Raw genomic sequence first — 22,377 nt, forward strand, 5'->3', positions numbered from 1 at the left:
GAGATCCTGTAGTCATCAGTGACTTGTGTCTCTTTTTCCTCTCTCTCCCTCTCAACCAGAGAGAGAGGGAAATGAATGGGGATAAGAGAGGTAGGGTGCTGGGTGTGTGTGTCCCTCCGACACTAGAAGGAGACAGAGTTTTCAAATGGGAAGTTTGGTTTTAATTTAAAACTAACAACAATAGCTGTAATAAATTGATGTGAGTCTTGGCCCAGTTTCCCACTTGGTGCCTGAAGCTGTTTTCAGTTTAGTGCTGGGCCATCCTGCCAGAAACACCTCCTAGAATGACATCATTTTCTGGTCTTTTTTCATGACTCAGTTTCAGCAGTGGGGAACCAAGTTGTTTAGTGGAGCTACCTGGGTTCCACGCTGGCCGGAGATTCTGGATCCCGATCGAAAGAGCGAGCAGGGGCCCTTCCTCCCCTCCCGCTCCCCACTCAGAGGAGCCCTGGGAATCTTGTTTCACATGGGGGTCAAAGTGATCTACTGAGGAGAAGGCAGGAACCTCTGAACTGCTACCCTCTGCAAAACCGCTTAGGGACAGGGACAGCCACTAGCCCAAAGGTGACTCTCCACAACCTGGAGTTTGAGAAGGATTTTTGCCGCAGTCTGCTCTCCCTATGAATGACTCTGGATCAGGGCTGCACGGGCAGCCAACTGGGGCTCGAAGGGAACCGAGTTCCTTTCCAAAAGTTCCTGATAATAAATTCATAGAGACATCCCTCCCCTCTGGGCAACACTTGTGCAACAGCTACAAAGAACAAGGAATCCTGGGCAGTAAGAAGGGATGAAATAACAAAACATGGTTGTAAGCAATGCCCAGATCTAGAGCCTTAACCAGATTATCATCTTTTCTCAGCATGGATGTCAGGTCCCGTTGAAACACAACTACCCCTGGGGAGGGATCTGGCATTTTTCTAAATTGTGCATTTCTTCACAAAGAACTGTGATGGGCTATTCTGAAAGATGGTTATTCAGAAATTCTCCGTGGGTGAGGTGAGAAACTGTGAGTGTATATGTAGGGGGACTTATCAAATTTCATTCCTATATATCTGGTGGCCTTAGATAATGATCTATGCAGAAATAGGGTTGTCATTTGGGCATGTATACTCTACCTTTTTTTTTTTTTAATGGTATTTGTTAGACACTTACAAATGTCTCAAACACTGTTCCAAGTGCTGGGGTTGGAAGAAAGTCATTAGGTCAGACACATTCCCTGTCCTTTGTGAGGCTCACAGTCTAAATAGGAGGGAGAACAGGTATCCTCATTTTACATTTGAGGAAACTGTGGCACAGAGAAGTTAAGTGGCTTGCCTAAGGTCACACAGCAATTAGCCAAACCAGGATTAGGACCTAGGTCCTTCTGACTCCCAGGACTGTGATCTCTCCAATAGTCCATGCAGCTTCTATGCACATCTTTTAGCAAATCACTTTTCTCTCTTCTTCAATTTCTCTGTCTGAAAAATGGAGATCCATATCTCTTTAGTTAGGATGTTCAGTGTTTGTTCATTTGAATTGGTTTGGACAAATCAGGGCTTTTGACTGAGTTCTTGTACAGTTTTAGGGTACTGGGGCTTGGAAGATTGGGCCCACCTTCATCAGCTCAGGAATGGGAAGGAGCTTTAATAATAGTAATTATGGTATTTGTTAATTGCTTACCATGTGCCAAGCACTGTGGTAGATACAAGGTAATCAGGTTGTCCCATGTGGGGCTCACATTCTTAATTCCCATTTTACAGATGAGGTAACTGAGGTACAGAGAAGTTAAGTGGCTTGCCCAAGGTCACACAGCAGACAAGTGGTGCAGTCAGGATTAGAACCCATATCCTCTGACTCCCGAGCCTGGACTCTTTCCAATAAGCCATGCTGCTTTCCAAGCTTTGAAAAATGGACTTTCTTGAGGGCAGGGACCGTGACTTTTCTAGCACTACAGAATTGCATGTCTGTTCCTTTTTTGGCAAAATATTACCAGTAGTATCATGTGAGCTCCTCATGGGCTAGTAACATGCTACCAACTCTGTTATTCTGTACTCTCCCAAGGGTTTAGTAAGGTGCTATGCGTACAGTAACTGCTCAATAAATACCATTTATTGTACAATGGAGGGAGAGCCAGGTATTGGGCTTCAATTTTAGTGGAATCAATGTCTGTGGAGGGGTGAAGCTGATGAGGCAATAATAATAATTAAGGTGTTTGTTAAGTGATTGCTATGTGTCAAGCACTGTTCTACGAACTGGGGTGGATAAAAATTAATAAGGTCAGACATAGTCTATGTCCCAAATCAATCAATAAATTGTATTTATTGAGTGCTTACTGTATGCAGAGGACTTTACTAAGCACCTGAGAGGAAAATCTAACAATATAACAGACACATTCCCAAGCCACAGTGACCCCCATCTAGGACTCACAGTCAGAGTAGGAGAGAGAACAGGCAATGAATCCTCATTCTACAGATAAAGTAAATGAGGCACAGAGAAGTTAATTGACTTGGGCAACATAACATAGCACACCACTGGCAAATGTGGGATTAGAATCTATGACTCCCGGGCCCATGCTCTTTCCATGTGTTGTGGATGGAGCAGGAGAAGGCAGCAGCAATCTCTGGGAAAAGGGACACTGAGCCTGTCACGGAATCTTGGAATTAAAAAGAGCCTGGAGAGAGGCTCCTGCTCATTTGTCTATATTTTTATTACCCTATTAATTCTGTTAATGAGGCGTACATCCGCTTGATTCTATTTATCGTGATTAAGTTGTCTTGTTTTTATCCATCTGTCTCCCCAGATTAGACTGTAAACCCATCAGTGGGCAGGGATTGTCTCTCTCTGTTGCCTAATTGTACATTCCAAGCTCTTAGTACAGTGCTCTGCACATAGTAAGCACTCAAATACTATTCAATGAATGAAAGAGAGGTCATTTTTATCTTATCTCTTGCTTTCAAGCAAAGACAAATTCAAATCATTCCAATTAGGTGTGAATTTTTCCTCTAATTTGAAGACTTCCAGGGAAGATAATTTCACAACCTCTGTCCATCACTGGATCAACCATGCCATTAACAGCCTTTAGTGTCAGAATATCTTCTTTACAATTAAATCTCTAGCCACTCAAGTCCACCTTCTCCTGCTCTGTCCTCAGTGGAGAGGGAGAGCAGTGGTTGGCCATATTTTATAATAGCATATTCTCAAAGATGATTGTTTAATCTCCTTTTAGCCTTCAATCTGAATTAGTCCAGTTCCAGGTATTATCTGCTCCTTTCTCACCAAGCCCCATTTCTAAGCTGTTCATCACTCCGTGGGTTTCGCACTGAATCCTCTGCCAGTTTTCCCCAGATGGAAGCCTGGGCCAAGAGTTGATTTGGCTTACTCAACTGGACTCCCAAAGGTCTACTGCCCTAGGGTAGAGGTAAAATGAGAAGGGAAGCCTACTGTTACCTCCAGGACAATGTGCCTAGACAATATTCCCAAGACCTTGCAGAAAAGGGCCTCACCTCTTATCCCACATCCTGAAGCAGGTTGGGCTGCAGGTAGACTAGGCTGACTCGGATTTCTTGCCCTGATTTGGGGTCAGTGGATTTCATGGTGGGACTCAGTGGTGATAGTGACTTCAGCTCTGCCCTGGAGAGGCACAGAAGGGTTAATTCTGTCTGGTCTTCCTGCCTTCTCCAGCAGTGTGGGCTGTTTCATGTTGTTGCCTCCAGGTGAGATTAGGCCATTAGTTTACTTATAAACAGGAGGCACGCTCCACCTGAGCAGGTAAAGTTGGTCTCCACATAACTCTTAGATAAAAGGGTCATTTTTAAGCCATAGCATTAAGTGCTGAGACCTGAGCACTGTTCTACTTTTTCTCTTTATCACAGCTTTCTACAACAAATCTAAAAAATTCAGTAGGGCACCTGTCCATGAAAATATTTTAAGATATGACTGCATGTTCAGGATTTAGGAATGTGTTCTTCCTTCCATATCTGTGGAATCCATGAACTAGAAGAGATTGGGATGGGTCATTTAAAAATAATAATAATAATAATGTTGGTATTTGTTAAGCGCTTACTATGTGCAGAGCACTGTTCTAAGCGCTGGGGCAGATACAGGGTAATCAGGTTGTCCCACATGAGGCTCACAGTCTTCATCCCCATTTTACAGATGAGGGAACTGAGGCACAGAGAGGTTGTGACTTGCCCAGAGTCACACAGCTGGCAAGTGGCAGAGCCGGAATTCCAACCCATGACCTCTGACTCTCAAGCCCGGGCTCTTTCCACTGAGCCACACTATGCCTCTCGTATACTTGAGTGTTGTGGCCTCTGCTTCCCAACTCCAAATGGCCATATTTCTCAGTATCTACCTCATTTTTTAAGATTTCCAGGGAAGAAGATTCTACCAACTCTTTGACTCCTTTTTTACCAGTGAAATATTACACAGCTAGGATATCTTCAGCAGTTAGAACAGTGCTTGGCACATAGTAACTGCTTAACAAATATCATTATTATTATTATTATTGTTGTATCTTCCCCACAGCATGACTTAGTGGAAAGTACACTGGCCTGGGAGCCAGAGAACCTGCGTTCTAATCCTAGTTCTGCCAACTGGCTGTTGTGTGACCTTGGCCAATTCACTTAATTTCTATGTGTCTCAGTTCTCTCTTCTGCAAATTGGGGTTCTAATCCCAGTTCTGCCTATCTGCTGTGTGATGCTGGGCAAATCACGTAACTTCTCTGTGCCCATTTACTTTATAAAATGGAGATTCAATTCCCACCTCCCTCCTACTTAGACTGTGAATCCCAGGTAGGACCTAATTATCTTGTATCTTGGTTGGCACATAAGAGCTGAACAAATATTATGATTATTATTAATTAAAATGGCTAATCTCAATTGATGTGGGGTCAGTCTGTTGCATTTTATTCTGCTTTCAGTGGAGAACAGCCTTTACTAGAATTCCCTGCATGCTGTCACTCATTTTATTTCTTTGTGCAAACAACTACACAGCCTTTTGCAAAGCCTTAGGTCACCTCTCAATAGGTGTTGACAGTACAGATTCCTTTGCCCTGTAAGCCTGGTCTCCCTGGGTCAGGGTTCTAGTTAATACTACAATGCATAGCCTTTCTGAGGGGCTAAGGAAGAGTATAAAACCTCACCAAATCTGGTCACACATTCGCTTTTGGACTTTCCACCAACATTAATGGTCCAGGGGCCACTATTTTTCAGTCTTCCCACATTCTGTTGAGCTATTAATCTATAATAATTGCTGAAGGCCCAGTCTCTCAAGCCTTATAGCTCCCGCTGCACAATGCCCCTGGTATCTGTAGGTTTCCTGTCCTCTTGGACAGAGCTGTTGCTCCCGCCACCTGGCAGTCATGACTGTTTTCCAACAATCAGTTGAGTTTTCTCTTTTAAATGAATGGATCATGCATAAAGTTACACAGTCCTTTCTATTATTCTTCCCTGGTTTGATCCCCTCCAAGTCATGCATTGTGTAATTCTGCCTTTTCAATATCCTCAACACATTAATAACATTATGCATTTATCTGGGCTTCTTAGTGAAAGTTTAGACAAATAAATGAGATCCTCACTGACTGAACTATTTGCCTTTCAATCAACCCGACGGTCACGGTCACTGTGAATAGGAAAATGACTAGATCCTCATGCAAACCGGTCCTATTTTTCTTTTCTTTTTTCTTTCTATTTGTGAACTTTAATTTTTTATCCAACAGGATTTTAAGAAGCCTTGAAAGATCTTCTAGTCCATGCCCCTGTCTCCACACATCCCATTATGTCGTTACCTGCCCTAGTTATAAGGGGCTTCAAAGATATTGATTCTTTAACAGTAGATTTCCTTAAATTCTAGGGGTTTTCAGACCTGTCTTCATTAGCTAAATGGAAGACAGGGAGAATAGGAGAGGAGTCCATGGGTCTTGAATAGTTCTGCCCTCAGCAATTCCTGCTTAAGAAATGTTCCCTGGGTTTGGTATATTCAGTAAGTCCTGGAGGTGGTAGGGTGTTTAGCCATTAGTTATCAAGAGACAGCTGTGGGCCAGCCCAAGGAGAGACTGGGGAGAAACAGGCATTGTTTATTTAGACTTGAATCATTTTGGTTAGTAAGCTACCAGGCAAGATATGGATGGGTAATAAATAGTAACGTTACTAATTTTAGCATTCACCAGCTATGCAAATTATATCCTATTTAGAGCATATAAAGGAGCCAATATTGAAATTAACTACACCTTCTTATCACAATGCCCTTTTTCAGAGGATAACTTGTGCAAAGAAATTTGAAATGCCTGCAATCCCCTTAGAACATGAAAATTGCATCAGTTACTACTTATGTCTTTCTTGTCCGTGCATAAAGCCATGAAGAAGTGTGCCGAATGAGTCAAATAGGTGATTCTGTTCTACTGGGAGTTTTGCATAAGCAGGATTTACTGAAACTTGACCTGGTGTTAATACTGACATCTTAAAAAAACCACCCAACTCTAGATATTGTTCAGAAGCCTCAACAGTTACAGGGGATGGCCTGGGACTTCCTCTTGGAATGTGGGTCAGAAAGTCCCACCACTTTCTCCCCATCCTTTGGATTTCTGTAGATTCCAAGGTAAGCTAAAAGGGGAATATGGCTTTCTATCTTGATGTAGCCCAGATCATCCCTCAGTGCTGAGCACATTGTCCCTCACATAGAAATATCAACCTCTGCACGAAACAAAAACTTCTCACTCTAGGCTACAAGGCTGTCCATCACCTTGCCCCCTCCTACCTCTCCTCCCTTCTCTCTTTCTACTGCCCACCCCTCACGCTCCGCTCCTCTGCCGCCCACCTCCTCACCATCCCCCATTCTCACCTATCCCACCATCAACCCCTGGGCCACGTCCTCCCGCGGTCCTGGAATGCCCTCCCCCCTCACCTCCGCCAAACTAATTCTCTTTCCCTCTTCAAAGTCTTACTTAGACCTCACCTTCTCCAAGAGGCCTTCCCACACTGAGCTTCCCCTTTTCCCTCTGCTCTCCCTGCTGCCCCTCTACCCCTCTTCATCTCCCTTCAACTAAGCCCCCTTTTCCCCCCCTTTCCCTCTGCTCCTCCCTCTCTCCCTTCCCATCCCCTCAGCACTGTGCTCATCTGCTCAATTGTATATATTTTTATTACCCTATTTATTTTGTTAATGAGATGTACATCACCTTGATTCTATTTATTGCTACTGTTTTAATGAGATGTACATCCCCTTGATTCGATTTATTGCTATTGTTTTTGTCTGTCTCCCTCGATTAGACTGTAAGCCCGTCAATGGGCAGGGGCTGTCTCTATCTGTTGCCGATTTGTACATTCCAAGAGCTTAGTACAGTGCTCTGCACATAGTAAGCGCTCAATAAATACTATTGAATGAATATCAACCTCTTCCTCTCAGATGAGTTAATCAATCATCAATTAATCAAACACTGTACAACAGTGTTAGAAGATATGAAGATCAATCCAAGTTGGTTCTGGGAATACCAAACATTCCAGTTTCTTCTCATCAATATAAGCTCCTGATGGGCAGGAATCTGCCTACCAGTTCTGTTGCATTCTATTCTGCCATTTAATATAATGCTTTACCTACAGTAAGTGCTCCTGGCTCGGAGGAAAGAGCATAGGCTTGGAGGCAGAGGTCCTGGGTTCTAATCCCCATTCTGCCATTTATTAACAGTGTGACTTTGGGAAAGTCACTTCACTTCTCTGTGCCTCAGTTACCTCATCTGTAAAATGGGGATTAAGTCTGTGAGGCCCATGTGGGACAACCTGATTACCTTGTATCTACCCCAGTGTTTAGAACAGTGCTTGGTACATAGTTAGTGCTTAAATATCATCATCATCATATCACTGGTTGATTGCTTTGTAAACTGTAGGCATATTTTTCTAGGATTTGTCTTCTCAAATTTAGTGCTTGCCCAAGCCACTTAGCCTAACTGGAAAATTAGTAGCCACAGTTTTACTGAGCAGTCTGATGAGTTGAAGTGGGCAAAAGAAACATTTAAAGATTAAATTAAAGATAGAGTGACACAACTTCAAATAATGTGGCAGGAGGCAGAAGCCTCTCGCTATAATGTCTCTTTTAGAACAGAGGCTTGGGGAGGATTGGGATAGCACAAAACAGGACAAGGCAGCAAATGCTTTGTCAAGGGAAAAGAGAGTGAGTTCTGATGTGGGTTTAGTGTGGAAGAGAATGTCGGCCAAGCATTTGTGGTTGTGGCAACAGAACACAAACATAGATAATCTCATCTTCTGCATGTGATAGCTTAAAGCCCAAACGTTAGGACCATAGATTTGATATATACAGTGGTATGCAGGTTTGCAGCTAGGAAGAGGGGAAAGCCTTCATTATTTTGACGTAATTTGTGTCAAATGTGAATTATTACTTGTTAAATGGCCTTTGTTGAAGTTTTATCCAGATTTTGTGGACATCTTGAAATGGAACTCGGTCAGTTTAGGGCCCCACATGGGGCCCCCATGGTCGTGGTGAGGATGTCTACTTAACCTGGTGGGCAAGAAGATGGAAAGAAAGAGTTCTGCAGTTTGAAGTTCGTTACAGGTACATTTCAAAAGGATGAAGTGTCTACACATCACACACACACAATCACAAAGAAACTTACAGAGAATTTGCCAGGAAAATCATGCTTAGGCTTTACCTCTCCTATACTCTCCCTTCTACTCTACACCTTTGTTTTCTTGACTCATTTTTGTTTCTGTTGTTCTAAAAACTCAAGCTTCACTTGGCCAGGGTGTTTGCCTCCTCTCCTCCATGATGGTTTCTTATTAATGGTTATTGGATTTCAGACCCTGCTTTTTTGCCCTCAAACCACAAGCTTTATAGTTTTTCTCCTCCTTGTGAATTATGGTTAGTAACAACAACAATAAGGGTATTTATTCAGTGCTATGTGCCACTGGACTGCTTACACTGGAGTAGGCAAAATGCAATCAGATTAGACAGTCTCTTTCCCACCTGGGCCTCACAGTCGACAATGTCTCTCAATATCCACTATGAGAGTCATCCCAAGTGAGGAACAAAGTCTGGCAAGGGACCACGTCCAAATTCCTCTGCCATCTCCCCTTCCCTGTACACTATGGCTTTGGAAATCCTGGGTTATGCAGACTAAGATATCCATTAAGGAAGGGTTAAAAAAGGTTGACAATAGAAGTTTCATGGGACTGTTAAGTACAGACACATGGGAAACCATGGGGACAGAGGCCTAAAGAACCATGGTGAGTTGAGGGTAGGGGAGGGAGAGGGAAGTGGGATGAGGTGGAGGAGGGAACAAGGAAAAGGCGATGAGTTTAAAGGAAAGTGACTACAATCCCATTGTTACATGAGTGACTGGTGGGACACTGTAAATAACCAGTTTTTTCTAATAGACTTTCAAAAGATAATTTTACTTAATTTCACTTAATTTCAAAGTAAGAAATGTCTCATGAAGTTTTGAACCACACTTTTTAAAATTGCCCATAAAATTGGCAAAAATGTGTGGATGCTGTATGAGGGCTAGAAGCATATTACACTATTCGTCATTTACGATTTCCCTACTACTGCAAAAACAAAATATTTTCTTTGCTAGGGGAGCATAGCAGACCTTTTGGCCTTTTAGATGACAATATGGAATTAATAAGCATGTGAGGATGAAATGAGGTTTTTTTGCAAGAAATAAAAAAAATGAACAGATCATATAAGATACTGACCAGATCAAGAAATGAGCATTTTGTAACAAATACACAAACTCAAAATGGATGCATATCAAATTTCAAAGTACATTTTTGATACTGACTTATCCAAACTTTCCAAACATTGGGTGGCAGTAAGAACTTCCCTGATTTAAACAATGTTGGTGAGGGCAGGTGAAAGACTATTTTCAAAGGTGAAAATGATTAAAAAGAATTAATGTTTCTCCCATAAGATAAGTGGATTTAGCAATATCAATGGAATTTGAAAATGTTAGAGGTAGTAGATGAGTTCCTGAAGAGTCTCCTGTTATTGGAAAATCATACTTAGTATCATCAGTTCAATGGAATTAATGGTTAATAATAGTAATAATGTTGGTATTTGTTAAGCGCTTACTATGTACCAAACACTTTTCTTAGCAATGAGGTAGATAGAAGGTAATGAGGTCATCCCATGTAGGGCTCACAGTCTTCATCCCCATTTTGTAGATGAGGTAACTGAGGCCCAGAGAAGTTAAATGACTTGCCCAAGATCACACAGCTGACAAGTGGCAGAGCCAGGATTAGAACCCATGATCTCTGATTACCAAGCCTGTGCTCTTTCCACTAAGCCATGCTGCTTCTCTAGGAAAATGGTTCAAACATACCAACAAGAAGTAGTACAAATTCCTATATTACTGTTATGTCCATCACTAGCATAATGTTTATCATGTTTTTGCTCATTATTTTATTGAATCAAGTGCTATAAAGTGGCAACACTGCAAAGAAACAGAAAGTAATGTAGCTTCATAAGGCTGAGACTGGGAATTATAGCAACATTTTTTTAAAAAAATGTTATATAAGTGCTTTCTATGTTCCAGGCACTATACTAAGCACTGGGATAGATACAAGACAATCAGGCTGAACACAGTCCATGTCCCTTATGGGGCTCACAATCTTAATTTGCATTTTACAGGTGAGGTAACCTGAGGACTAGAGAAGTTGTGACTTTCCCAAAGTCACTCAGCAGACAATTTGCAGAGGTAGAATTAGAACTCAGTTCTTCTGACTCAAAACAAAGCCCATGGTCTTTCCATTAGACTATGTTGCCTCAAGTCTTGTCTTGATCCTAGTCTTTAAAGATTTGCAGGACTTTTTCACCCTTCACTGAATCTACTCCTCCCAACCTAAGGATCGTGTTCATTTATTCATTCAATTCATTCAATCGTATTTATTGAGCACTTACTGTGTGCAGAGCACTGTACTAACCACTTGGAAAGTACAATTCAGCAATGGATAGTGACAATCCCTACCCAACAACGGGCTCACAGTCTACAAAGGAGAGAAGAGAATATAACAGAATAGACTCATGTTGTGAAAAGGACATTCCGTAATACTTACATCCAAATTGTGTGGTAAAAACTTGTGTTTAGCAGAAAAGAAACTGCATTTTTAAAAGGGTTTTGGGCACAGAAAACTAAGTAGTGATTATTGGAATCAGTCTTTCCTGTTGGCCTTTTTTGGAAAGACATATTTGATTGCATCATATCGTCAGATATTTTAATAAATAAAATTATAGCCTTTCTGTGACAGAAGAGCAGGTAAATGGGGAGTAAAGGGTAAGTCACTTAAAGCCTTTGAAGCTTCATATTCAGCAGACAGTCTTGGAAGCTCAAATAGAAATGTAAATTTCATACTGGGATCCAAGTCAGTAAAGGGCTAAAGAGACCCCTACAAATGCAGGATGTTGTTCCCGAGAGCCCATCCTCGAGGCTGGGAGGAGCACCGGAGTCAGATTGCCTGGAGACCCAGTGCATAGAAGAAATTATCTGAATCATTACAAACCCCAAATGCCATCTTTGCCTCAGCTGATCAGATATTGGGAAACAGTTTGGTCTATTGGAAAGAACACAGCCTTGTGACTCAGAGGACCTGTATTCTAATCCTGCTCCTCCACTTGTTTGTTATGTTACCTTGGGCAAATCACCCCACTTCTCCGTGCTTTAGTTTCCTCACTGTAAAATGGAGATACAACACCTCTTCTCCCTGGTACTTAGACTGTGAGACGCATGTGGACTAGGGACTGTGCCCAACCCAAATAATAATAATAATGTTGGTATTTGTTAAGTGCTTACTATGTGCAGAGCACTGTTCTAAGTGCTGGGGGAGATACAGGGTAATCAGTTTGTCCCACATGAGGCTCACAGTCTTCATCCCCATTTTGCAGATGAGGTGACTGAGATACAGAGAAGTTAAGTGACTTGCCCACAGTCACATGGCTGACAAGGGTCAGAGCCAGGATTTGATAACTTGCTTCTATTCCAGCACTTAGAACAGTGCTTAACCCATAGTGTTTAATACATACCATAATTATTATTACATTACCTACATTGTCTAAATAATTTACTAGGCACTATGAAATCAGGTTTTCTCAGTACTTAGGTTTGTTTCCATTTCCTCAGAGCATTCAATAACATTACATTAACTCATTGTGCTAAATCAGAAAGAAAGAGAGATCAGTTTTACCTGCCACACATAGGAACAAGGAAATAAAAGTGGGCATTAAGGGATTAAAGTTGCCAGGTATCCTTTCACCCATCAGCATGGCTGTCCTGCAACTCTAAGCCTACTCTTGTGGCCTAAGGTTTCTGTCCTGACTTTGTTCAGCTGTGCTTGCCTTAAGTTAGGATCCAGACAAGCAATCAATTATTATCAACAGATTCCTGAGCACAGGTGCTGTAGTTCACCTCCCTGATGCTCACCATGACCACTTGGCAGATGCTCTTATATGCAAATAAGCTTTAAGCCTGGCTAGATCTGTGGCAGATAGCTGAGCTGAGGCTAAGGGCTCTATTGCTACTAAGCCAGGAGACCTTACTTTGCCTTCTGCTGGGTTTATCCTTGGGAGTAGGAGGGGTACCAGTGGGGATATGGGAACCTAGGGTCAATCATTAAGGGCCCATCCCAGGGCTGACCAATAAACTGCACAAACTGGAAGAGAGTAGTTGGCTTTAACTCAATTCTGGTCCAGAGAGATACTCAAAACCTGTTGCCCGGAGTCAATAGCAGTTTGACGTATGCAGGGTTTGTGTAGGGTCATCACCTCCAGGAGTTGGAAAGTATCATGGCCTAGTGGAAAGAGCATGGGACTGGGAATCAGAGGCCTTGAATTCTCACATTGGCTCCACCATTTGCCTGCTGTGTGACCTTGGGCAAGTCACAACTTCTCTGTGCCTCAGTTGCCTCATCTTTGTAATGGGGATTAAAAGTGCGAGTCCCATAATGAGGAACAAGGGCTGTGTTCAATCTGATTAGCTTGTCTACCCCTACACTTAGTACAGTGTTGGCTCATAGTAAGCACTTAAATACCATAAAAAGAGGCCTTGCCAGATTAATTCCTATTTCCACATCATCTTCTCCCATCTGTGTCATCTATCACTTGGATCTGTACCCTTTGGTCGCTTGGTATTTATTTACCCCACCCTTAGCCCCACAGCACTTATGTTCATATCTGTAATTTATATTAATGCCTGTCTCCCCATCACAAAGTTGGTAAGGGAACCTATCTACCAACACTTGCATTGTACTCTCCCAAGTGCTCAGTACAGGGCTCTGCACACAGCAAGTGCTCCATAAAAACTATTGATTGATTGATTGATTTGCTATTTCCCCAACCTTACCTTTCCACTCCTTCCCGATCCAACTGAATGGACTCTAGGTTGAAGAAGGTTGGCTTACACATGGGGGTTGTCAGAGTATGGTGAGGTTTGAAAGTCCCTGTGTCTCTCAGGCACACACAGCATGACGAGGGCAGTCTGGGAGGGCTCCAAGGAGGAGGTGTGATTTTTGCAGACACGTGAAGTAGGGTGGAGCTGTGTAGACTGACAAAGATAAATTGGAAAAAGATGCCAAGCAAGAAATAGGGTGAGCAAGAGCTCTGAATTTGGAGATGATGAGAGGGTTGGTTGGGGTAAGTGGAAGGCTGAAATGGGGATGACAAAGGGAAAGTAAGTTAAAGGATGAGGAGGGGACGAAACATTGGGGAAAAATATTAGCGGTTAGAGCTAGTGGTCTAGATTTGATCCCAGGGACAGCTGGGAGGTGCTCTCTATTTCCGAGCAGGAGGGATGGTAGGATGATGTGTGCCTTCTGGTTAGAATGAGCAGTCACTCTCTAACCAGAGGCCCAGGAGATTAAGTGTGATCAGTGTGTTACTGAGCCAGCTTCCTCTCCTGGTGGGCAGGGAACACATCTGCCAACTCTGTTGTACTGTACTCTCCCAAGTGCTAAAATCACTTCTCTCTGCACACAGTAAACCCTCAGTCAGTGCCACTGGCGGAGTGATTGAATGAGGATTTCTAAGACCCCAGAATAACACAAGCCTGCTGCTTGGTACAAGTTGTGTAAAGCACTTTAACATCCAGTGAGCTGGCATTAATCCTGCCCACTAGAGCCTTTTTGGCAACCCAAAAGAGCTTAATGCATTTTTTGGGTTATTATTTGCTTGATGCTCCCTTGACCTGATGGGTTGGAGGACTAATTTCAAGGTTTAATAGACAAATAAAGTCCATGAAATAACTCAAAAAATCCACCCATCTCTCTGCTGTTGCTTGCAAGGAGGATTTCCTGGAGTCCAAACCACAGTGACCCTGTCATCCTGGCACATCTTCCTTCTTCCTCTTTGCCCTGCATGTCGTTATGCCCAAGGAATCTCACTGTCCCTTGGTTGAGAGATGGTTCGATCCTTCCACTGGTATCAATCCACATCAGTCCATTACTCCCTGAAAACTAATAAAAGTTCATCTCCTCTCGGTAGCTTTTCCAAAAGTAATACCCATTTCCCAACCGGGGACTCAATTCTAGTAAATCTTTAGTACTTGTTGATCTTTCTCTAAATTATGTTTAGATTTTTCTGTCTCTCCAATTTCTTCTTATGTTTGAGTATTTATGTTTGTCTATCTACTCCATTAGACTGCAAATACCTTAAGGGCAGGGACTCACTAAAACTCCTAACACAGTGCTCTGCAAACAATGGATGCTCACCCATCCTGGCAGAATTTTCTCTAGATGTTGCTTTATCATTCCAGGCTTCTTGGAAGATTCCCTTCAGCCATTTGTGATGGGTATTCGCCCAATAGCCACCTCATATCTTTTTCCCTGCAAACTGTTTATTCAGCACGTGTCCTCTCTGTTTGTGGTGACATTTTTATCTGACCGCAGGATCCCTAAAAATACACAACATGTTCAAAACAAACACCCAGAGCCAGCTTTTCCTCCCAGCTCCTGCTCAGCAAGAGGAAATGGCCAGTGGGAAGAAGGAAAGTGGCACAGAGAAGCAGAAAGGGACTGCCCTGCATTAATGCTGTCAGCCTGGACTGTGTATCAATCCATTAATCAATGAATGTATTGAACACTTACAGTATGCAGAGCACTGTACTATGCACACTGGGAGAAAGTGTAGGAGAAAAGAAACAAGAGGAAAATGAAAATTAAAAACCTGAAACTCAATGTGCCCATCTCTGAGGGAATCCCAGAGATGCTACGGACTTTGGGAATCTATTCTTCATAGGTAGTCACCTGTGAGATTCACTGATATTGTCCATCCCAGCTTGGCCCACCTGTTATCCATCTAATCTTCTTTCTCCTGCTTCAGAGGCTTTGCCCAAGGGATCACTTAGGCATTGGAACAACCTCTCTGCTCCTGCCCTCTCACCTCACCTTCCAGGTCAGCTCTTTCAGGAAGCTTTTGCCGCTTCACCGCACTCAGTCTCCATCCCACCCACATAATATCCGATCCACTCCTCTCCCTCAATTCATTTTTGCCATTTCTGAACTTAACAAATGTCATATAACAACAACTATGGAACTGATTTATACAATTAGGTTTGGACTGTGTGTGTCTGATTTTCTCTTTTAGACTGTGAGCTCCAGAGAACTGCCTGGCACACACTAAGTGCTTAACAAATACCATAAAAAAGGAAAAAAAAAAGACCATTTACCACTTTGGGCACTCAGTTCAGATTTGTTGACTAATGTGTAAACCCAGGTCTTAAAAGCCCTTCATCAGATAAAGATTTCTCTTGTAAAACTCCAAGTCTTCTTTTCCTTCCTGGAATCCCAGCTGGAGCTATCATTTTCCTTTCTCTAGAGATATAATTGCTGAGTGTGCAGAGATGGGCTTTGTTTGCTTCCTGAGTGTCAGACACATTGGAAATACACAATGATTGTGAACTGAGAAGCAGCATGACCTAGTGGAAAGAGTACGGGCCTGGAAGTCAGAAGACCTGGGTTCTAATACTGCTTCCGCCACTTGTCTGCTGTGACTTGGGCAATCCCCTTCAATTTCCTGTGCCTCAGTTTCCTCATCTGTAAAATGGGGGTCAAATCCTACTCTGCCTTCCTTAGACTGTGAGCCCTGTGTGGGATAGGGACTATGTCCAACTTGTTATCTTGTATTTACCCCGGTGCTTAGTATAGTGTTTGGCATAAAATAAGTGCTTAAGAAGTACTTTTAAAATAATAAGAACTGAGCTGAATTGAATTTGAATTTGCCTCCTGGCTTCTTTCCCCAGGAATTAAAGTCAAGGTCATTCTTGGGTCTGTTCTCAACCGTCCTTTCTTCAGTGGCTCCTCTTGGCAGCCTGTTCTACCAGTCTTGAATATGCATTCTTAGGCAACACATTGGACAGTCATGCAAGGAAAGACAATAAGAAGAAAATCAAATCGAGAAGGGCAGCATTTTTTTAGGAAACCAGAAAGCAGAACGTGATGGTAATGTGGCATTACACTTCAAACCAAACGAATGGTTTTGAGAGCAAATGTAACTCCCCACTCTTTCCTCCCAGACATTCAAAAGAGCAGGACTTACCATGGACATCAAGCTTCTAGATCAGTGCTTTGAGCATCAGTTAGAGACTGTGTCACGGTGGGATGACTGACAGTGAGGTCCAGGAAGTCAGTCGGTTCACTAATACGGGTGAGGGAGAGGTTTAGTAAGTGCAGACAGGGACATGGCACATTTTATGACATCTAGTAAAGTGCTGAGCACATTGGAAACATCTGATATATATTGCTCTCAGTCATGAGGTTAAGGATATATTAAAAACAGGAGAATGTTTCTGGCTAGATGACATTTGCAGCTTCTTTACCTGACTTAGCAATATGAGAGAAGGCACTTTTGGTTCTTGAGTAGTGAGATAGCTTTCCCATCACAGAGTCCAGCTAGGGTCTGGTTTTGTTTTACTTTGTCATTAGTTATCCAAGGCAGCAGGACACCAGGATAGCTTAATCAATCCCTCAGTGGTATTTATTGAGCACTTATTTTGTGCAGAGCATTGTGCTAAGAACTTGGGAGTGTACAATACATTAGAATAGGTAGATATAATCCCTGCCTAGAAGGATTTTACAGACTAGAGGGGAAAACACATGAAAACGAATTATGGATCAATTAATTCAATAGTATTTAAGCACTTAGTGTGCACAAAGTTTTATACCATGCTCTTGGCAGAGTACAGTATAACAAAAGACACATTTCCTGTCCACAGTGAACTTATAGTCTAGAAGGATGAGCTTAAAGTCTAGTCATGAGTGACGCACGACATCATGAGCTGAAAAGAATCACAAACTTTGTATGGATATGATACTAATAATAATATTGGTATTTGTTAAGCACTTACTTTGTGCAGAGCACTGTTCTAAGCACTGGGGTAGATATGGGGTAATCAGGTTGTCCCAAATGAGGCTTACAGTTAATCTTCATTTTACAGATGAAGTAAGTGAGGTACAGAGAAGTTAATGACTTGCCCACAGTCACACAGCTGACAAGTGGTAGAGCCAAGATATGTATGTAAGTGCTCAAGGGGTGAAGTGGAAATCAAAGCACTTAAAGGGCACAGCCCAAAGGACATGGGCAATGCAGAGGGAGGGCTTAAAAATATTTTCCCAAGTGCTTAGTACAGTGCTCTGCACACAGTAGGTGCTCAGTAAATATTAGTGATTGAAAGTGAGGGCTTAGGGATAGCAATGCAGCTGTGCCAGGGAGAGACACCCCCCACCCCCAACAGCCCTCCAGGTCTCTGGTGAGCTTGCTTCAAAAGTTGCTTTTTTTTGTTGTTTCCCAAGAAGTCCATTATGTCTCAGCAAAGATCGGTGCAATACACTACATCCATTAAGTGAAAGTGGCACCTCTGTTTTCCAAGGTCTGTGAGGGGCTGCAAGGTTCTGGAGCAAGTGCAGGGGATGGAGACCAACCTGGAGAAACATTGTTGTTTTTTTTAATAGCATTGGTTAAGCACTGTACTAAGCACTGGGGTAGATACAGGTTAATCAGGTTGGACACACTTCATGTCCCACACAGGACTCACAGTCTTGATCTCCATTTTATAGATGAGGTAGCTGAGTCACAGAGAAGTGAAGTGACTTGACCAAGTTCACACAGCAGACAAGAGGACAAGACCAGGAAGCAGTGTGGCTTAGTGGCAAGAGCACGGGCTTGGGAGTTAGAGGTCATGAGTTCTAATCCTGACCACCACTTGTCAGCTGTGTGACTTTGGGCAAGTCATTTCCCTTCCTCTGTGCCTCAGTTACCTCACCTGTAAAATGGGTATTAAGGCTGTGAACCCCACATGGGACAACCTGATTACCTTGTATCTACCCCAGAGCTTAGAACAGTCCTTGGCATATATAGTAAGTGCTTAACAAATACCATTATTATTATTAACAGAGCAGGGATTAGAACCCAAGTCCTTCTGACTCAGATTCTAGAGTCAGGAAGCAGTTCTCTAATTCATTTATTCAGTCGTATTCATTGAGCGCTTACTAGGTGCAGACCACTGTACTAAGTGCTTGGGAGAGCACAAAGCAACAATAAACAGACACATTCCCCACCCACAACGAGTCTACAATGTAAAAGGACACGTATGACATCAATCAGTGGTATTTATTGAGTGCTTGAAATGTGCAAAACAGCCTGCTAAGGTGCTGGAAAGAGTATAATGCAGCAGAGTTAGTGGACACAGTCCCTGCTCATAGGGAATTTACAGTCTAGAGGGGAGCATGTAGTCCTCATGCAACGTGTCTGGGGAAATGTATGGGACATCATGTGCATTCTATGTCCATGAGGGCAGCCCATGACCATCCTCCCAGGAAGCCAGAGGGCTAAACATGTCTGCATACTGAATCCTTCCAGAGCAGAATGAACTCTGAAAGTCAGCCTTGGCACCTCCCTTGAGTGGACGGTTTGGGAATGGCTCATGCCCATTCCATTTCTCCTGTACGGCCTTCCAGAAGAGAATGAAGGAGGCTCAGCTGGTAGAGGAGACAGGCCTCCTCCCTCTCCCCTATCCCTCTCTCCCTCCCTCCCCAGAAGGGCAGGCCAGACTGGGAAGATGGCAAGTAAAACCATTCACTAGTCAGTCAGAGGAGATGCAGCTAGTGAAGCGCTGGAAAGGTCTGTATGGTAGGTCTCCAAACAAGATTTCTAGACACGAGGAAATGGGGAGCTTCATAAATTGACTGGAGAACTGGACTGAGCTTGACTACAACTAAGGGGAGGAAGAGGTGCCCACGGATGACTGACAGGTAAGCTGCCTATTTCTTTTCTTTCCACGGATTTGGACAGGATACTCACCTTCTCCGGGAAACTGGAAGGAAGGTCTTTCCTGGGAGGCCCAAGATGAGGAGGATTTCTGGGCTAGGTGAGGTTGCTATCTAGTTCCTGAGAAGTTGGAGGAGGGCTGCCTATGCTTTCTCTCCCTCAACCACAGCACATTTTCCATTTCTCACGGGCCCAGGACTCCTCAAGCGAGCAGATTCCAGTTCAACACTGCTGCTCTGGTCTCCACATTCTAAAATTACTGATACCTTTCACAGTGGAAACCAGAAAGGCAATCTTGGCCTCAAAGAAACTGGACAAAAACGGTCAGGTGACAAAGCCTCTCTCATATCAGGCCAAGCAAATTCTAATTCTTCCAATAAGCAAGTTAATACTGGAGCAGCTATAACCACCCCTTGCCCGCCCAGATTGCTGCCAATATGCCCCTCTTGATAGAGCATGTTTCCCCCTTTCTGTGTTCATTGGCCCCCTACATGGTGCTGTGATCTGGGAAGAGCAGAGGTCGCCTCCAATCACTGTTACTATGCCACCTCTCATCTGGTGGAAATTCTCCCTGCCAGCCCGGTCTGTATCACTACTCAACTACACCTCTCACAGAAGATGGAAAGTCTGTTAAAATAATAGCAAAGATAATTTATCCTGACCTTTTAAATAGCAGAATGTATCTACTATTGCCTTTTTAAATACTCCCTAATGCCCTTTTGGTTTCTGAACTTCATTTTTAATTTCTTTTTTAGGCCTTATTCTCAGTATTCCATTATTCTACTGAATCCTGGCATTTGGCCAGTAAATGGGAGCTGGGGCGGCGGTGGGGGGGGGGGGGGCAGTGTTCTTATTTCTTCGTTATTAGTGTTTTACTGTGGGCCTGTTTTTTCTTTTTGTTCACATCTTCACAGATAATTTAGTAGATCAATTTTATCAGTTAATGAGGACAATCTGTTTTATTTGGCATATGTTTGAGAAAGATGTTCTGGGAGTTGGGAAGTGAATGACAGCTATTTTTGGAATGAAATAAGTTCTTTCTGTCCAAGCAGGGACAATGATGGTACTTAGCTATTGTTAGATTCTAACCTATTTTAATCCTGGCTGGGCCACTTGCCTGCTGAGTGACCTTCGGCACATCACTATGGTTCCTAGGACCTTGATTTCCTCATCTGTAAAATGGGATTCAATGCTCATACTTAAACTACGAGCCCAATGTGGGACAAGGATTGAGTCTGATTTGATTACTTTGCATCTCTCACAGAACTTTGTACAGTTTTGGGTACATAGTAAGTGCTTAAGAATTATTATTGTTCATATTGCAATTATTATTCCTGATTTCTATCCAAGAAGCTAGTGGAAAACAAACTTTACTCCCATCTGACATGGCACTCACAACCGTTTGAAAGGAGATTGTGGCAGTGGAGAAAGGATTTCTAGTCCCTGAATTGACTGGTTCTTGGTAGAAATTTGGCAATCACTTCCCTCATTCATTGGTGACTTCTGTATTGGAGGCATTTCCGAGAATGTTTTTCAGAAAAGCACTTTGGATTTTGACCTCTATCGAAAAATGGCTGTCCAGAAATAATGTCATCTGGGGGAGGCAATGAAATAGTAAAAGTAGCAGTAATCGTAGAATCGATCAGGGCACCACTGAAGCCTCTGAGTTTAGTCCTCAGCCCATCATGAGGTAAGTCTCTGACTGCAAAGGAGGCAAGACCTGGTACAGAGCCTTATTATCTAGCCACTGAGTGAGGAAAACTAAAAAGATCAGTACCACCATTCCTTCCATCACTAAACATCTTCTGTGGGTTTCTAAGACCTCCCTGGCTGTATGAGCAGGAGAAGGGTCTCCCAAGAATTCTGCCCACCACCTCAGGCACCCTGCAGTTCAGGCTGTCAGGGACGGGGACTTTCACAGCCGTGAGGGATTGGAAAGGCAAGTGGGAGGAAGCGATTTATGTTTGTAACATTGCAATATTTCTGTCACATGAAACCTCAAAGGGAGCATTGAGAGAGCTCGAAACAAAGGACAATTTCATAATGTTTTCAATCCAGCCACTGCAAGAGAAGGCAAACACAGGCAACACTTTGAGTGCATTTGGCAGAAACTGCTTTTCCTCTTCAACCCTGAGCTGAGCACAGGCCAGAGAGGGTAGTGTCATTCTTTAAACTCATAGTGAAAATCTGACCACCGTCTATACGGGAAAATGGACCTACCACCACACTGTCTTGTGGAATGATGTCTTTTCCACTCTTTGTTAGCAGGGCCAGCTGGTCAGCACAGAGCTATTCATCACTTCAGTGGGTGTAGGTTGGGGTGGCTAGTTTCACCTTAAACACACCTACACATTACAAACTGGATTTTCATGGCATCCTCTAGACCTTAAGCTCATTGTGGCCAGGGAACGTGTCTACCATCTCTGTTCTATTGTGCCCTCCCAGTTGCCTGGTACTGTGCTCTATACACAGTGAGTGCTCAGTAAATACCATGGGTGATCTTCCCTCTGCCAGCATCTCAGCAAGCCAAGGAGCTTGTAGACAACAAATATTTCTGCATAACACATACCTTTGATCCTAGAACAGCCGACGGAACGGGAAGGCCAACGTTAATTTTGTCTCCCTGAAAAGCTTGGTAAAAATTTAGCAAAGGCCATTATGGAGCAGTTTGCTGTTTGAGAAGCTCTGCCTTATATTTGCTCTCACTCACTTTCATGGCTTCCCCTCCTCTCTACCCCAGGTGTGGCTACTTCCCACTTCTCCTTAAAACCTTTGGGAAGTCATCTCTCTGCTTGGGCTATCTGGGGCTAAATCTAAATCAAGTTTGCAGGCTCCAACTACACCAGGTGGGAGGACATCTTCCAGGGTGCAGCTGGGCTCTTTCTGCCAGCCACATTTTTTTAAATGGTATGTGTTAAGCATTTACTTCATGATAGGCATTGCATTAATGCTGGGGTTGACAAAAGCTAATCAGGTTGGACCCAGTCTTCGGCCCACATGGGGCTCACATTCTTAATCCCCATTTTACAGATGAGGTACCCAAGGCACAGAGAAGTTAAGTGAGTTTCCCAAGGTCACCCAGCAGACAAATGGCAGAGCTGGAATTAGAGTCCAGGTCCTTCTGACTCCCAGGCCCGTGC

This window comes from Ornithorhynchus anatinus, chromosome X1 (genome assembly GCF_004115215.2).
Source record: "Ornithorhynchus anatinus isolate Pmale09 chromosome X1, mOrnAna1.pri.v4, whole genome shotgun sequence".
NCBI lineage: Eukaryota > Metazoa > Chordata > Mammalia > Monotremata > Ornithorhynchidae > Ornithorhynchus > Ornithorhynchus anatinus.